The sequence below is a fragment of the Amblyraja radiata genome, chromosome 33 (genome assembly GCF_010909765.2).
Source record: "Amblyraja radiata isolate CabotCenter1 chromosome 33, sAmbRad1.1.pri, whole genome shotgun sequence".
In the NCBI taxonomy this organism is placed as follows: domain Eukaryota; kingdom Metazoa; phylum Chordata; class Chondrichthyes; order Rajiformes; family Rajidae; genus Amblyraja; species Amblyraja radiata.
The window spans coordinates 6,442,075-6,458,623 of record NC_045988.1 but is presented as its reverse complement, the minus strand read 5'-3'; the positions used below and the strand labels follow the sequence as shown (position 1 = coordinate 6,458,623).

The 16,549-nt window shown below is 44.7% G+C and overlaps 1 protein-coding gene and 1 long non-coding RNA gene across 13 annotated transcripts in view; one reads left to right on the top strand and one right to left on the bottom strand.

The window, feature by feature from the left end:
- The window catches only part of ncam1 (neural cell adhesion molecule 1), a 347,020-nt gene that overhangs the window by 88,928 nt on the left and 241,543 nt on the right, over positions 1 to 16,549 (bottom strand). The window lies entirely within an intron of this gene.
- On the top strand, positions 1,458 to 14,857 carry LOC116991265. Its single transcript, XR_004416725.1, has 3 exons — positions 1,458 to 1,468; positions 2,685 to 2,691; positions 14,671 to 14,857. It is a non-coding gene; the product is annotated as an uncharacterized LOC116991265 (long non-coding RNA).

Sequence of the window (16,549 nt, the reverse complement as noted above, 5' to 3'; positions counted from 1 at the left end):
CTCGGGATAGTTCGTGAGTAGCTCGGGAAAGTGGGACAGGGCCTTTACCTGACACTGTGAACCTAGGTAATGTATTCTGAAACTCAACCTGCCAAAAAAACTACTTGCGATGAACTGCACTCGGGTCATTTCCTTTGGCGCTTCCTCGGACGAAGAAGTAGTCCATGCCATCGTGCAGAAAGACCCGGCTATGCTCAGGGGCGGCCGCACGTGCCAAGTCACACCAACACCACAGGAGTGCCTGGCATTGAAAGGGAGCCCATTGCCAATCCTTGGCACTCAATGCCTTATTATGGAGGAATTCCCCACCAGCAACTCCCTTGGGGAGTGCCACTGGGCAGGACCTTAACAAAGCGTATGACTGCACTGGGCCTGTACTTGCTGGAGTTTAGAAGGATGAGGGGACACTCGTTGAAACTTACCGAATAGTGAAAGGCCTGGATAGAGTGGATGGGGAGAGGATGTTTCCAATAGTGGGAGAGTCTAGGACCAGAGGACACAGCATCAGAATAAAAGGACGTTCCTTCAGAAAGGAGATGAGGAGGAATTTCTTGAGTCAGAAGGAGGTGAATCTGTGGAATTCATTGCCACAGACAGCTGTGGAGATCAAGTCATTGGGTATTTTTTTAAAGCGGAGATTGACAGGTTCTTGATTGATAAGGTATTCAAAGGTTATGGGGAGAAGGCGGGAGAATGGAGTTGAGAGGGAAAAGATAGATCAGCCATGATTGAATGGCGGAGTGGACATGGTGGGCTGAATGGCCTAATTCTGCTCCTGTGACTTATGAAAAATACTACAGCTACAGGAGCAGGTCAGAGGATGGGTATCCTACAGTCGGTGAATCAACTCCTGACCCCTCATCTGACAACCACCTGCCAGGTACAAGTCAAGAGTGTGGTGGACCACCTTAGACGAAGTACAGTGGTGCAGCTGGTAAAGATGCTGCCTCACAGTGCCAGAGACCCTGGTTGGATCCCCCCCCCCCCCCCCCGCGGAGATACCGCCTGTGTGGAGTTTGCACGTTCCTTCGTGGGTTTCCTTCCACATCTCGTGGACGTGCGGGTTTGTGGGTTAAACAGCCCCCTGTCAAATTGCTCCAGTGTGCGGAAAGTGGATGAGAAGGTAAGATAACACAGAACTAGTGTGAACGGGTGATGGGTGGTCGGTATGGGCTGAAGGGGCTGTTTCCACGTTGTATCTCTAAACTAATCTCTAAACCTTCCACAACTCCAACAATGCTCCAGGATAGCCAGGACAAAGAGGCACAGTCAATTGGCATCCATCCACTTCCCGAACCATTTGGCCCCTCTCCCACCAGTACATCTCCTCTGCAATAGGCACCATCCACTGCAGTGTAGGTACTTGCCAACGTTTCCCGGCCAACACATCATATTCCTTCAGGAACGTAGATCGGACCAGTCAAGAGGGATATAGGCCAAACACAGACAGGTGGGACTAGTGTAGATGGTGCATATTGGTCGCTGTGGGCAAGTTTGGCCGAATAGTCTGTTTCCACACTGTATGACTCTATGGCTTCTGCCCGTTATAATTAATGCTTTGATGCAGTTCACTGGAATGAATCCTAACATTAAAATCCATATTCACCACATGCTCCATTGGCTTTTTGTCATAAAGTCTACACATGCGCCATTAGCATCATAGAGTCTTGCAGCGTGGAAACAGGCCCTTCGGCCATTCCTGTCCACATCGGCCAACATGTCTCATCTACACTAGTCCCACCTGCCTGCATTTGGCCCAAATCCCTCTAAACCTATCTTATCCATGTACCTGGCTAAATGTTTCTTAAACACTGCAATAGTCCCTGCCTCATCTACCTCCTCCGGCAGCAGGTTCCATACACCTACCACCCTTTGCATAAAAAAGCTACCCCTCGGGTTCCTATTAAATCTTTTCGCCCCCCCCCCCCCATTCACCTTAAACCTATGTCCTCTGGTTCTCGATTCCCCTACTCTGGGCAAATAACTCTGTGCATCTACCTGATCTATTCCTCCCACCAGGTAGCAGCTAAATATAATAGTCTCTGTAACCAAGGTGAAATCGAAGAATGTAACCAGTTAAAGTTCTGTAACGCTTTTATTTCCAACAGCAAACCTAATATGAAAGATAATGAAAGGGAAATGACTGAGGTCGGACTGTGTTGCTGTTCCACTGTTGCTGGCCACTGTGCACTGACCCGTAGAGTGGGTAGATTAATGAAAAATCTTTCTGGGAGCAGCTGTACAAAATGAGGGTTGCGTTTTTCACAGAGGGGTTGATGTCAATGTAATGGAACATCTTATCATATAGATAGCTTTTACAAGATCGTACTGCCCTCATCGTTCTCTTGTTTGCACATGCACCTTAAACAAGAATAAACATTTGAACCCGCAGAAGCCTCTTTATTTAAAAGTGCTTGCACAAAGTATATTTACTGCAAAACAGTGCTTTTAGACAGTAGACTTTAGACATACAGGGCAGAAACAGGCCCTTCGGCCCACCGAGTCCCTGCCGACCAGCGATCCCCACACATTAACACTACCCTACACACACTAGGGACAATTTACAATTTTTATTGAAGCCAAAGACATACAGGTTTATAGGTTAATTAATTGCTTGGTATAAATGTAAATTGTCCCTTGTGTGTGTAGGATAGAGTTAATGTGCAGGGATCGCTGGTAGGCAGGGACTCGGTGGGCCGAAGGGCCTGTTTCTGCGCTGTATCTCTAAACTAAACTAAGCGGGTCAGGCAGCATCTCTGGAGAACATTGGAGATAGTCGGCGTTTCAGGTCGTGACCCTTCTTTAGACTGATTGCAGGGTGGCGGGGGGGGGCGGGGATGGGGGGAGGAGGGGGACTGGAAGAAGAAAAGGGAGAAAAAAAAGCGGACAAAAAAGAAACGTTTTGTTGCTTCCAGTCCCAGCCTCCCTCCATGCAGATGACCCATAGACTGAGGCGTTGAGGCAAATGAAACGATCCTGGGATGAGCTGAACACTGACGCAACAATGGGAGGATGGAGGGATGATGAGGACATGAAAGCAGACTGGCATCTGGAGAAGGAAGGGTGCTGTAATCAATGGCTGTCTATGTGACGTGGCTGCGGGCAGCTGTGGGTTCTTGTGTTCACTGCGAGCTGAAATTATTGACCATCATTTTAACTCTGACATCCTTTCATCTGAAGGAACCGTGTGATGCATGCTGAGCTCTGGGCTCTACGACTGGTTAACTGGGGCAGGCTTTACAGCCAATAAATATCTTCTTCCCTTCTCCACCAGCACTGAACATTTCCAATTGATCCTGAACAATAACAGCATTCGCGACGTTTGGACAGGTGCATGGATAGGAATGGTTTAGAGAGATATGGGTCAAACGCCAGCAAATGGGACCAGCATAAATTGGCATCTTGGTCAGCATGGACTAGATGGGCAGAAGGGCCTGTTTCCACGCTGGACGACTCTATGAATTTAATGGTGGCAGAGTGGCGCAGCGTTTCAGAGTTGCTGCCTCACGCGTCAGAGAACCGGGTTCGATCCTGACCTCGCGAGCACTCTGTGTGGAGTTTGCACATTCTCCCTGCGACCGCCCGTGGTTCCTCCGGGTGCTCCGGATTGCCCCCACACCTCGAAGACGTGCAGGTGTGTGGGTTAATTGACCCCGGTAAAATTAGTCCTGGTGTGCAGGGAGTGGGTGTGAAAGTGGGATTATATAGAACTAGGTTGAACGGGTGATCGATGGTAGGGATGGACTGGGTGGGCCGAAGAGCCTGCTTCCACACTGTATCTACAAACTACACTGCACTAACATATCAGAACGTTTGAGTTTAGTTTATTGTCACGTTTAACGAGGTACAATGAAAAGCTTTTGTTGCGTGCTAACTATTCAGCGGAAAGACAATACATGATTACAATTGAGTCATCCCTACTGTACAGATACATGATAAAAGGAATAATGTGAATAGCACAAAGTAAAGGCCAATCAAAATGGTCCGAGGGTCTCCGATGAGGTAGATAGTAGCTCAGGACTGCTCTCCAGTTGTTGGTAGGGTGGTTCTCTTCTTGATAGTGGCTGGGAAGAAACTGTCCCTGAATCTGGAGGTGTGCGTTTTCACACTTCCATACCTTTTTCTCGATGGGAGAGTGGAGAGGAGGGAGTGGGACAGGGTTCGACTTGTCCTTGAATTGGCTGCTGGCCTTGTCAAGGTCGCGTGAGGTGTAGATTGAGTCGGTGGAAGGGAGGTTGGTTTGTAGGATGTACAATTCTCTGTAATTTCTTGCAGACCATACCCAGTCCTCTCTTATTTCTTCTCTCCTTCGTGAAATCCTCCGCCCTATATATTCAATTTACCACCATCTCAACGTAAACCATTTTTCCCCGTAATCTCCAAAGTGTAACAATGGCACGTTTGTCATTATAGACACAAAAAGCTGGAGTAACTCAGCGGGACAGGCAGCATCTCTGGAGAGAAGGAATGGGTGACGTTTCGGGTCCCGAAACGTCACCCATTCCTTCTCTCCAGAGATGCTGCCTGTCCCGCTGAGTTACTCCAGCTTTTTGTGTCTATCTTCGGTTTAAACCAGCATCTGCAGTTAATTCTTACACATTTATCATTCTGATGGATTGTAATGTTGGCCTAAACAAAAGCTGCCTGTAGTACACAGACTGTTCGTTTCCGACAAATTCCACACATTTTTGTTCAATTAAAGTTAGAATAAATGATTTCAGACATTCTAGCTGCCTAAAGGTCATGTGATAGCAGAATTAGGCCATTCAGCCCATCGGGTCTACTCTGCCATTCAATCATGGCTGATCATGGTGGTGCTGGCTCGAAGGGCTGAATGGCCTCCTCCTGCACATATTTTCTATGTTTCTAGATAGAAACATAGAAAATAGGTGCAGGAGTAGGCCATTCGGTCCTTTGAGCCTGCACCGCCATTCAATATGATCATGGCTGATCATCCAACTCAGTATCCTGTACCTGCCTTCTCTCCATACCCCCTGATCCCTTTAGCCACAAGGGCCACATCTAACTCCTTCTTAAATATAGCCAATGAACTGGCCTCAACTACATTCTGTGGCAGAGAATTCCAGAGATTCACCACTCTCTGTGTGAAAAATGTTTTTCTCATCTCAGTCCTAAAAGATTTCCACGTTATCCTTATCTAACTCACCCTCCTAACCCCATTCTCCTGCCTTCTCCCCATAACACCTGACACCCGTACCAATCAAGAATCTATCTATCTCTACCTTAAAAATATCCATAGACTTGGCCTCCACCGCCTTCTGTAGTAAAGAATTTCACGGGTTCACCATTCTGTCACTAAAGAAATTTAAACTACTTGCAGAATGACTTCCATCCAAATCCATTTTCTTAAGTACAACCTATTGTTTCACAACAATCTTAGTAAGAATTAATATTCATTGCATTTTAAATGTATTTACTTGACTTTAATTTCACTAAGTGATCATAAGAAACTGCCAAGAAAATACCAATTAATTTATAATTTTATTCTTTAGTTGTGAGTAAAATCTAACAAAGACTCAGGGTGAGTTTTAGTTTAGTTTAGTCTTAGACTGTGTCCGAGATGCTTCTGCAAGTAGGATTTGAATATATAGGGCAGCATCTCCGGATAGAAGGAATGGCTTGAGTTCGGTTTGAGGCCCACCGGTTTTTAATTTCACAATTAAAATCTCAATGTGACTTGATTAGAACTAGGTGGCAGAGTGTAGAGAGCACGAGGAAACTACCCTCTACACCGCGGGCTCAGCTCTGCATTGAAACACACTGCTGCCCCCACCCCTGCATTGACTCCATTTCCCTCATACAATGTTTTTGCCTCAACCTCCATGGCCCGGCCCCACTGAACAAAGTACCTGACGACTGCGTGCAGGCGTAAAACCTTTGCTAACCAGTCACACAGCAAAATAACATGGTAATAAAACGAAGATAAGGGAAGAAACTGAGCTGATCAGATGGTTCAAAAATTAATTTGCAACACAATTAAAAAATAAAACGAATCCACTGAAGTAGTCCTTGTCTGTCAGATCCTATCCATGCACAGTCACATCAAAGGAGATGAAAGATGAAATGGCTGGCATGGTGGTGCAGTGGGTAGAGTTGCTGCCTTACAGCGCCAGGGACCCGGGTTCGATCCTGACTACGGGTGCTGTTTGTATGGAGAATAGTGAAAAGCCTGGATAGAGTGGATATGGAAAGGATGTTTCCACTTGTGGCAGAGTCTAGGACTAGAGGTCGTAGCCTCAGAATTAAAGGACGTTCTTTTAGGAAGGAGACAAGGAAAGACTTATTTAGTCAGAGGGTGGTGAATCTGTGGAATTCTTTGCCACAGAAGGCTGTGGAGGCAGTTAGTGAATATTATTTTTTTTTTTTAATATATTTTTTTATTAAAGGTAATCAATTACAATGCTTCAAACAACTTTATATCAAATTAATTCAATTTGCATTAAGTAAAACACTAGTAATACTTATCTACTATTTTTTTAGAAATAATGATAGAGAAAGAATAGAACAGTTATAAATCATTAAGAGAGTGATTAAATAATAATTTGATTATATATAAGAAAGAAAAGAGAAACGAAAAAAAAATTAAAAAAAAAAAAAAAAAAATTTGAGTAACCACAATATGTATTATTAATAACACTACTACAAGTGATAGTATCAATAAAGACATATATGTTAATTCCAATATAAAAATGAATTATTCTCACCAAATCCCGCAGGGTGCACGCCGAGCTGTGTTGCCAAGAACAGCTACTTCTCTAAATACTGTATATATGGAGACCATATCTGTTCAAAAGAATTATACTTGTCCAATAGGACAAATCTAATTCTTTCCAGATGTAACGTCTCCATCATCTCTGTTGCCCACATTTTGGTTGTGGGGGATAATGTTCCCTTCCAAAATTTCAATATGATTTTTTTCCCAATTATCAAACAGTAATCAAAGAAATTTCTTTGATTTACTGTAAGTGATAGATGTAAATCCGGAATTCCAAATATTATTAGCTTTGGGTTAGGGTCCAATTTAACTTTGATGACTTCAGAAATAACTTTAAAAATTTCTGTCCAGTAATAATTCAATTTAGGACATGTAACGAAACTATGTATTAAATTTGCCTCTGCTTTCTTGCACTTATCACAAATAGCGGAGAGATTCGGAAAAATACTATTTAATTTAGTTTTCGAATAATGTAACCTATATAATACTTTAAATTGTATCAGTATATGTCTGGCGTTTAATGAACGTATTCGTTGTAGACTTTCTTCCCAGTTTTCTTTTGTTATAGCCAATCCCATTTCATTTTCCCATGCTTGACGATATATTTCCGTTATTGGATTCTCCTTATCCAAAATGATGTTATATATATAGGCTATTAATTTTTCTGTATTTGGATATAAATTAAACAGTTCGTCTAATTTTTACACAGTTAGTGAATATTATTAAGGCAGAGATAGATAGATTCTTGATTGGTACAGGTGTCAGAAGCTATGGAGAGAAGGCAGGAGAATGGGGTTAGGAGGGAGAGATAGACCAGCTATGATTGAATGGCGGAGTAGATGACCCGAATGGCCTAATTCTGCTCCTATCACTTGTGACCATACGACCACACTGCCATCAGGAGTCTGAAAACTGTAACGTCCAGGTAGAGGAACAGCTCCTTATCAACAACCATCAGGCTATTGAACACTACAAACTCTAATTAAACTCTGAACTACAAACAGCCTTGGCTGTCCACAGATTTGGACCCTGTGCTTTATTTTCAAACAACAAATGATTGATGTTCTTGACATAAATTTCAAGTGCGCATTTTAAGACATTTGGCACAAGGCACTTAATGTTAAATTAATATGGCTTCCTGTAATACAGCACAATTGTGCGGCACGATGGAGCAGTGGTTGAGTTGCTGCCTTTCTATACTGACCACGGGTGCTTGTCTGTACGGAGTCTGTACTTTCTCTCCGTGACCTGCGTGGGTTTTCTCCGGGATCTCTGGTTTTCTCCCATATTCCTAAGACGTACAGGTTTGCAGGCTAATTGACAAATAGCCCTGTTCCACGGTACGAGTTAATTCCAAGAGCTCTCCCGAGTTAAAAAAAAATCAAACACGTGGTAAGCACGGAGAATGAACGTGGCGGGTACGTCGGAGCTCGGGGACGTCTCTTAGCGGCTCGTAACGCTAACGGCAGGTACTCGGGAAGACTCGCTAACGGCAGGTAAGCACGGGAAGACTCGTGAAGATTTTTCAACATGATGAAAAATGCCCACGAGAGCCCCGAGTACCGACGAGCGGCCATTACCGTAAATCTCCGAGTTCGAATCAGGGCAAACTCGGGAGTGCTCTTGGAATGAACTCGTACCGTGGGACAGGGCTATTAGTATAACAGTAAATCGCCTCTAGTGTGTGTGTAGGATACTGCTGGTGTGCGGGGATTGCTGTCGGCACGGGTTGGGTGGGCCGAAGGGCCTGTTTCCGCTGAAGCTGAATACAAAATGCTGGAGTAATTCAGCATTTTGGACAGGCAGCATCTCTGGACAAAAGAAATGGGTTGAGTTTGGGTTGAGACCCTCCTTCTTCAGACCGATATTAAATTTCACAATTCAAAAATGTGACTTGATTAGACCTAGGTGGCAGAGTATAGCAAGCAAGAGTCTGAGGAAACTACCCTGTAAAAATCCTACGCAAAAGGATTTGAGTATAAGAGCAGGGAGGTTCTACTGCAGTTGTACAGGGTCTTGGTGAGACCACACCTGGAGTATTGCGTACAGTTTTGGTCTCCTAATCTGAGGAAAGACATTCTTGCCATAGAGGGAGTACAGAGAAGGTTCACCAGACTGATTCCTGGGATGGCAGGACTTTTATATGAAGAAAGACTGGATAGACTCGGCTTGTACACGCTAGAATTTAGAAGATTGAGGGGGGATCTTATAGAAACTTACAAAATTCTTAAGGGGTTGGACGGGCTAGATGCAGGAAGATTATTCCTGATGTTGGGGAAGTCCAGAACTAGGGGTCACAGTTTGAGGATAAGAGGGAAGTCTTTTAGGACCGAGATGAGAAAATCATTTTTTACACAGAGAGTGGTGAATCTGTGGAATTCTCTGCCACAGAAGGTAGTTGAGGCCAGTTCATTGGCTATATTTAAGAGGGAGTTAGATGTGGCCCTTGTGGCTAAAGGGATCAGGGGGTATGGAGAGAAGGCAGGGATGGGATACTGAGTTGGATGATCAGCCATGATCATATTGAATGGCGGTGCAGGCTCGAACGGCCGAATGGCCTACTCCTGCACCTATTTTCTATGTTTCTATGTACACCTCACAGGCTCAGTTCTGCACTGGGACACACTGCACTGTATCTCTAAACTAAACTAAAACACAAAGATGTCCACACAGACTGATCGGTTGTCGACAGGCACTGTCTGAAAATAACTGAGAATTTCCAGTTGAGCAAAGACAAAACCATCAAGCTGATCATTAATACCACATTCTGCATTTAATTTTCACTTCCAATTTTCATTATCAGGTTCTTCAAATATTTAAACCGTAATTATCATTTATCTGATTTTAATACTTCAATGGGTTTTTTTTTCCACAGGATCAAATTAAAAGCCATAATGTGTAGGCATTATTTTAAAAAAAATCATCACAATAACTTCTAAGTGCCTCAAAGATAGGGTGAACTTGATAATACACTGTTTACGGGAACAGATTTTTGAAGTACCTGCCTTAAATATGTTAACAGAAGTGCTTAATTGTGTAGTATAGAATTTAACAATTAAGGCACCAGCTATTTGGTCATACTATTAAAAATCCTTGCACAGTTCAATGCAAGTTCTGGATAGACACAAAATGCTGGAGTAACTCTGCATCTCTGGAGAGAAGGAATGGGCGACGTTTCGGGCCGAGACCCTTCTTCAGACTAATGTCAGGGGAGTGGGCGGTACAGAGATGAAATGTAGTCGGAGACAGTAAGACTGGTGGGAGAAATGGGAAGGGGGAGGAGATGGAGATAGAGAAGTCAATGTTCATTACTGCTGGGGTGTAAGCTACCCAAGCAAAATATGAAGTGCTGTTCCTCCAATTTGTGCTGTGCCTCACTCTGACAATGGAGGAGGCCCAGGGCAGAAAGGTCAGTGTGGGTACACAAAAATGCTGGAGAAACTCAGCGGGTGCAGCAGCATCTATGGAGCGAAGGAAATAGGCAACGTTTCGGGCCGAAACATAGAAAATAGGTGCAGGAGTAGGCCATTCGGCCCTTCAAGCCTGCACCGCCATTCGATATGATCATGGCTGATCATCCAACTCAGTATCCCATCCCTGCCTTCTCTCCATACCCCCTGATCCCTTTAGCCACAAGGGCCACATCTAACTCCCTCTTAAATATAGCATTTATTTCATTCTTGGGGAATGGGAGAGGGAGTTAAAGAGTTGAGTAACCGGGAGATTGGGTAGGTTTAGGCGGCCCGAGCGGAGGTGTTCAGCGAAACGATCGCCGAGCCTGCGCTTGGTCTTGCCGAGTATGATACAAGTTTGTTTCCTTTGGATATTAATAATGCATCATTTGCTGGTCAGTACCAAGAGTTCCAACAATACACACATTTCCTCCACCTGTTTGAGCAAAAAATAAACATGAAATAAATGTATTGAGTGTAGGACCTTCAGCTTGGAGTTTGAAAAATGACAAAGTATGTTGAAAGGGAACATTGAAGCAGTGTATGTGTGGGAAGCAACTGCAGACGCTGGTTTATACCAAAGACAGACATAAAATGCTGGAGTAACTCAGCGGGACAGGCAGCGCCTCTGAAGGAAAATGATGGGTGACGTTTTGGGTTGGGACCCTTCTTCGGAAAAATGTAGCAAAGGAACAGGCCCTTTGTTCCCACCAATATCTGTGCCAAACATGTTGCAAACAACAACCCTTATCTGCCTGGACATAATCCATGTCCTTGTGCTCCCCGCATATCCTTCTGCCGATCAATAAGTCATTTAAATGCCACTGTCGTGACCAAGTCAATAGCTACTAATATAAGCAGTAGATATACAGTTCATGCAATTGTGACAGATTATCTCCTGTACTGACTCTTAAATAATATCTCAGCTTTGAAATGCTGCTCCTTATCTTTGCTGGCCCTATGTGACTAGGCACTGGCAGTCATCCACTTGTTTTTTCAGTGGATGGCTGCTGTGTTGGCACAGGATGTAATTCCAAATTTCATTGAAAGGATCCAGAACGGGCAGCAGAGCGGTAGACCCGCTGCCTTACAGCGCCAGAGTCCCGGGTTCGATCCCAACTACGGGTGCTGCCTGTGCGGAGTTTGCTCGCTCTCCCCGTGACCTGCGTGAGTTTTCTCCGGGTGCTCCGGTTTCCTCCCGCACTCCAAAGACGTGCGGGTTAATTAGCTTCTGGAAAATTGCCACTGGGACAACACAGAACTAGTGTCTGAAGAAGGGTTTCAGCCCGAAACGTTGCCTATTTCCTTCGCTCCATAGATGCTGCTGCACCCGCTGAGTTTCTCCAGCTTTTTTGTGTACCTTCGATTTTCCAGGATCTGCAGTCCATTCTTAAACACAGAACTAGTGTTATTGGTGATTAATGGTTGGTAGACGCTGAGTACTGGAGTAACTCGGCGGGTCAGGCAGCATCTCTGGAGAAAAGGAATAGGTGATGTTCCGGGTTGGGTCCCTGACGTCACCTATCACCTTTTCTCCAGAGATGCTGCCTGACCCGCCGAGTTACTCCAGCATTTTGTGTCTCCCTTTGGTGTAAACCAGCACCTGCAGTTCCTTCCTACACATGACCAATGGTTGGTGTAGAATTGTTGTGATGAAGGGCCTGTTTCCACACTGCATCTCTGAACTCTTAAACACTGGCCTTGGAACTTGACTGAGATTATTGGTGAGAGATTCAGAGAATCCATTGCATCAGCTACCTCTGACAAGCCCATAGGTTACATTCATTAAAGAGATCAAGTTGAAATATTGATTACTGGCACACACTACAATTGAAAGCTGAAATGAGGAGCAATCTAAGACAACAGTAGTCATCGAGGTACACGTGTATAGCTCACGTCCTAGCCACTCTCTGTTCTATAGAGTTCCAACAAGGCTAGTCCACACTGAGTATTCAGTAAAGTGCATGCAAATGCTGACACCTGTGAGCGTACATGAACTGAGGGCATTAGAGAACAAAAAGGCAATAAAAGGGCAGCACAGTGGCTGGAAGTGCCAGACACCCTTGGCTCGATCATGACCTCAGCTGCAGCCTGTGCAGTGTTTGCATGTTTGAACATTCTCCCTGTGATCACGTGGGTTTTCTCCAGGTGCTCTGGTTTCCTCCCACATCGCAAAGATGTGCAGGTTCGTAGGTTTGTTTGGCTTTTTGGTAAATTGTCCCCAGCGTGTAGGATAGAACAAGTGTACGCGCGATCGTTAGTCCGCGCATACTCGGTGGGCCGAGGGGCCCTGTTTCCACGCTGTATCTCTAAACTAAACTAAACCAACCTCTCCACCTGTCTAGGTCCCATCATCGACCGTGGGGAATAACTGCAGAACTTCAGCCGAGGTGCACCTGACGTTCTCACAAACAACCTTTTCAACATACAGATTAATCGACCATGTCCTTCTCCTCACCAGCCTTTGTCACCGCCTCCACCCATCTGCCGATTAAGCACCCCTCACCTGTATCCACCTATCGCTTGCTAAGCATCGTCCCGATCCCATCTCTTGTCTTGCTTTAGCTCCCCTACTACAATCAGTATGAAGAAGAGGCCCGACCAAAAACGCCACCTGTCCTTGTCCTCCAGAGTCTGAAGAGGGGCCTCGACCCCAAACATCGGCCATTCCTTCTCTCCGGAGATGCTGCCGAGCCCGCTGAGTTACTCCAGCTTTTTCTGTCTATCCTCTTGAGAAGCTGTCTGACCCGCTGAGTTACTCCAGCACTTTGTGTTAAACCAAAGATTTTAGCGCCTAGTCATTGTGTCTTTACACACACAAACTAATCCTATACCCCACTGTGTAAAGTTTAGACTTTAGAGACACAGGCCCTTCGGCCCACTGTGTCGGTGCCAACCAGCGATCACCCCGTACACTAACACCATCCTACACTGGGGACAATTTACAACTTCACTGAAGACCAACTAACCCACTCTTCATCTTTGGAGTGAGGGAGGAAACTGGAGCACCCGGAAAAAACCCACGGGGGTCACAGGGAGAACATAAAAACTCTGTATAGACAGCACCCGCAGTCAGAATCTAACCCGGGTCTCTGTCGCTGTGAGGCAGCAACTCTACCGCTGCGCCACTGTGCTGCCCCTAGAACAGGGGTGGGGCACCTGCAGAATTAAGGCCCCATGCGGACTTCTAGGCAATGAAGTGCGGCCTTTTGAATGAATCCAAATTTTGTAGAACAAATCCTTTTATTTTTATTAATATATTGTTCGTCTTTCATTATTTTTATTTTTATCTTAAAATGAACCTATTTAAAATACCAAAGAGTAAAAGAAGATTCAACGAAATAATCCTCCCCGACTGACGGCCACAATTAAAACATTAGTAAGTCATGAGGGCGATTTTAACAAAATAATGTACATTTTGAAGTACATCTAATTGAAGTTTCTTGAATGTGGCCTTATTAGATTACAGCTAACTTAATGTGGCATTCCAACATGAAAAGGTTCCCCATCCCTGGTCTAGAAGTTGTTCCCTCCAGACTCCCTGCTGGATTTAACATAGAGCAGCACTGAAACAGGCCCGCATGGTGATTGTAGCAAACATGACGACAAGTTAACCTCATCTCCTCTGTCTGCACGGGATCCATATCCCTGCATTCCCTGTATGTATATCCATGGGCCTATCTAAAAGCCTCTTAAACACCACCACCATGTCGGCCTCCACCACCGCCCCTGGCAGTGAGTTCCAGGCATGTTTACAGCCGGTGTCACCAGCATTCTGTTGCCTGTCTATTGTTAAATTAATACCAACATAACATGCAGTGAAATATCCCCCAACATTGCATTGCCGTTAACCTTAACAGATCTGAGTGGAAATATTCTGAATCATTCATTCAGTCGGCTCGTCAAGAAATGGTCAGATTTTCTGCCATGAATTTAATTACTGCGCTTTGTCACCTTTGCTCTTTATATGATTGAATGTTTCTTGTTGTTGTTGTGACATTTTTCATTCCAGCTTCATGAATTATTAAAGAGCCAGCACTCTCGCTTGTCATCGACGGATGTTTCAAATGCCAGCCCACTGCTCCACACTTGCCCCTGCGCACTCGACGAGGATGTTGCCGGGCCTCGAGGGCGGCACGCGCTATAGGGAGAGGGTGAGCAGGCTGGGACTCTGTTCCCTGGAGCGCAGGAGGATGAGGGGTGATCTTATAGCAGTGTACAAAATCATGAGGGGAATAGATCGGCTAGATGCACAGAGTCTCTTGCCCAGAGTAGGGGAATCGAGGACCAGAGGACATTGGTTTAAGGTGAGGGGTGGGGAAAAGATTTAATAGGAATCTGAGGGGTAACTTTTTCACACAAAGGTGTATGGAACAAACTTCCAGGGGAGGTAGTTGAGGCAGGTACTATTGCAATGTTTAAGAAGCAGTTAGACAGGTACATGGATAGGACAGGTTTAGAGGGATATGGGCCAACGCATAGTGTAGATTGGTCGGTGTGAACAAATTGGGCTGAAGGGCCTGAATCCACGCTGTATGACTCTACGACTCCCGTTTCCAGCCCAGTAATCATGAACTCTTGGCTATTCCTATACAGGTAGCTGTTATAACCAGTTTCCAGGAACATTAATTGGATATATTATAATAAAAAGGAATTGCAGATGTCGGTTCATACTAAAGATAAGACACAAAATGCTGGGGTAACTCAGTGGATCATGTAACTCAGTGACTCACTAGAGAACAAGGATAGGTGACGTTTCGGGTCGGGATCTTTTTTCAGACTGATTGTAGGAAGAAAAGCGCGGAAAATATTTGTGTTTTGAGTCGGGAACCTCCTGCAGTCTTGACCCGAAATGTCATCTCTCCAGAGATGCTGCCTGACCTGCTGAGTTACTCCAGCACTTTGTGCCCTTTTGTGTAATGATCAGCATCTGCAGTTCTATGTCTCTACACCTCTATTGATGCTATACAAAGATATTTGATTAAACTATGTAAGATATGGCCTTCAGTATTTAATATTCAGCTTTAATAAACTTTAGCTATTATAAAAAACACCTTTACCTTGCTCTCTTGCCCCATCTCCCCGTGACCTGTACCATCTCCCCGTGACCATGTTTTCTCCGGGTGGTCTGGTTTCCTCCCACATTCCAAAGACGTACAGGTTTCTAGGTTAATTGGCTCTTGTAAATTGTCCCTAGTGTGTAGGATAGTGCTAGTGTACGGGTGGACGTTGGTCAGTGTGGATTCAGTGGGCTGAAGATACCTGTTTCTACGCGGCATCTCTAAAAGTAAACTAAACTACACTAAAAAACAATGATTCTATGGAAATTAAGAGTCTCTGATGCAGAAAATCATTGGAGAAACAAGGAACAGCATATGCTGGTTAATACACAAAAGGACACAAAGTGCTGGAGTAACAGTAGGCCAGGCAGCAGGATGAAAGGCCACGGAGTTGGCGTTCGGCAATTTGGTGACGTTTTGGGTTGAGACACTTCTTCAGACTGGAGGAGTGTCCTGACCCGAAACATCATTTTTTGTTCCCATTCTCCTGACCACAATCAGTCAAGAAGGCTCCCGACCCAAAATATCACTTATCCATGACCACCAGAGATGCTAGCTGACCCACTGAGTCACTCCAGAAAATCATTGCATTGGGTGGCCAGGTTCTGGAGCCACTGTAGTTTCTTACTGAACTACTATTTATCAATATGCTTTTATCACACCAGTGAGTTTCCTAAGGTTTTCCTTAACTCACAAGTTTCCCACAGGTCTTCCCCAATATGCAATGCACAAAGTGTGCTGGAAATGTGTCTGGTAACTGGAGTACTAACACCTGAGCAGTGTGGATCTATTCTTTGACAAGGTGTAAAACATCATGCTAATTCACAAAGGTCAGTTCACTGATACTCTTGCTGAAGTGGCAAATTTGAATAAATTCACCACACATTGATTAGTAACCTTAATTTATTGCCACCAATGAATTAAGATAAAGCAGGTTTCAAATACCTAAGTGCTAAAGGATTCACAGTGTTATCGTACGGAAATTGTTCCAATTACATTTGTACTTGACATTCTGAATATCAGCTCAATGCTGATATTGCCGAGGTGTCTTTGTGTACAGCTATTGCAACAACCTCTGGGTTGTAGAGGTGGACACATGGGGCGCAGTGGTACAGTTGCTGCCTTACAGCGCCAGAGACCCAGGTTCGATCCTGACTACGGGTGCTGTCTGTATGGAGTTTGTACGTTGGTTTTCTCCGGGCGCTCCGGTTTCCTTCCACGCGCCAAAGACGTGCAGGTTTGTAGGTTAATTGGCTTCAGTAAAATTGTAAATTGTCCCTAGTGTACAGGATAGTGCTAGT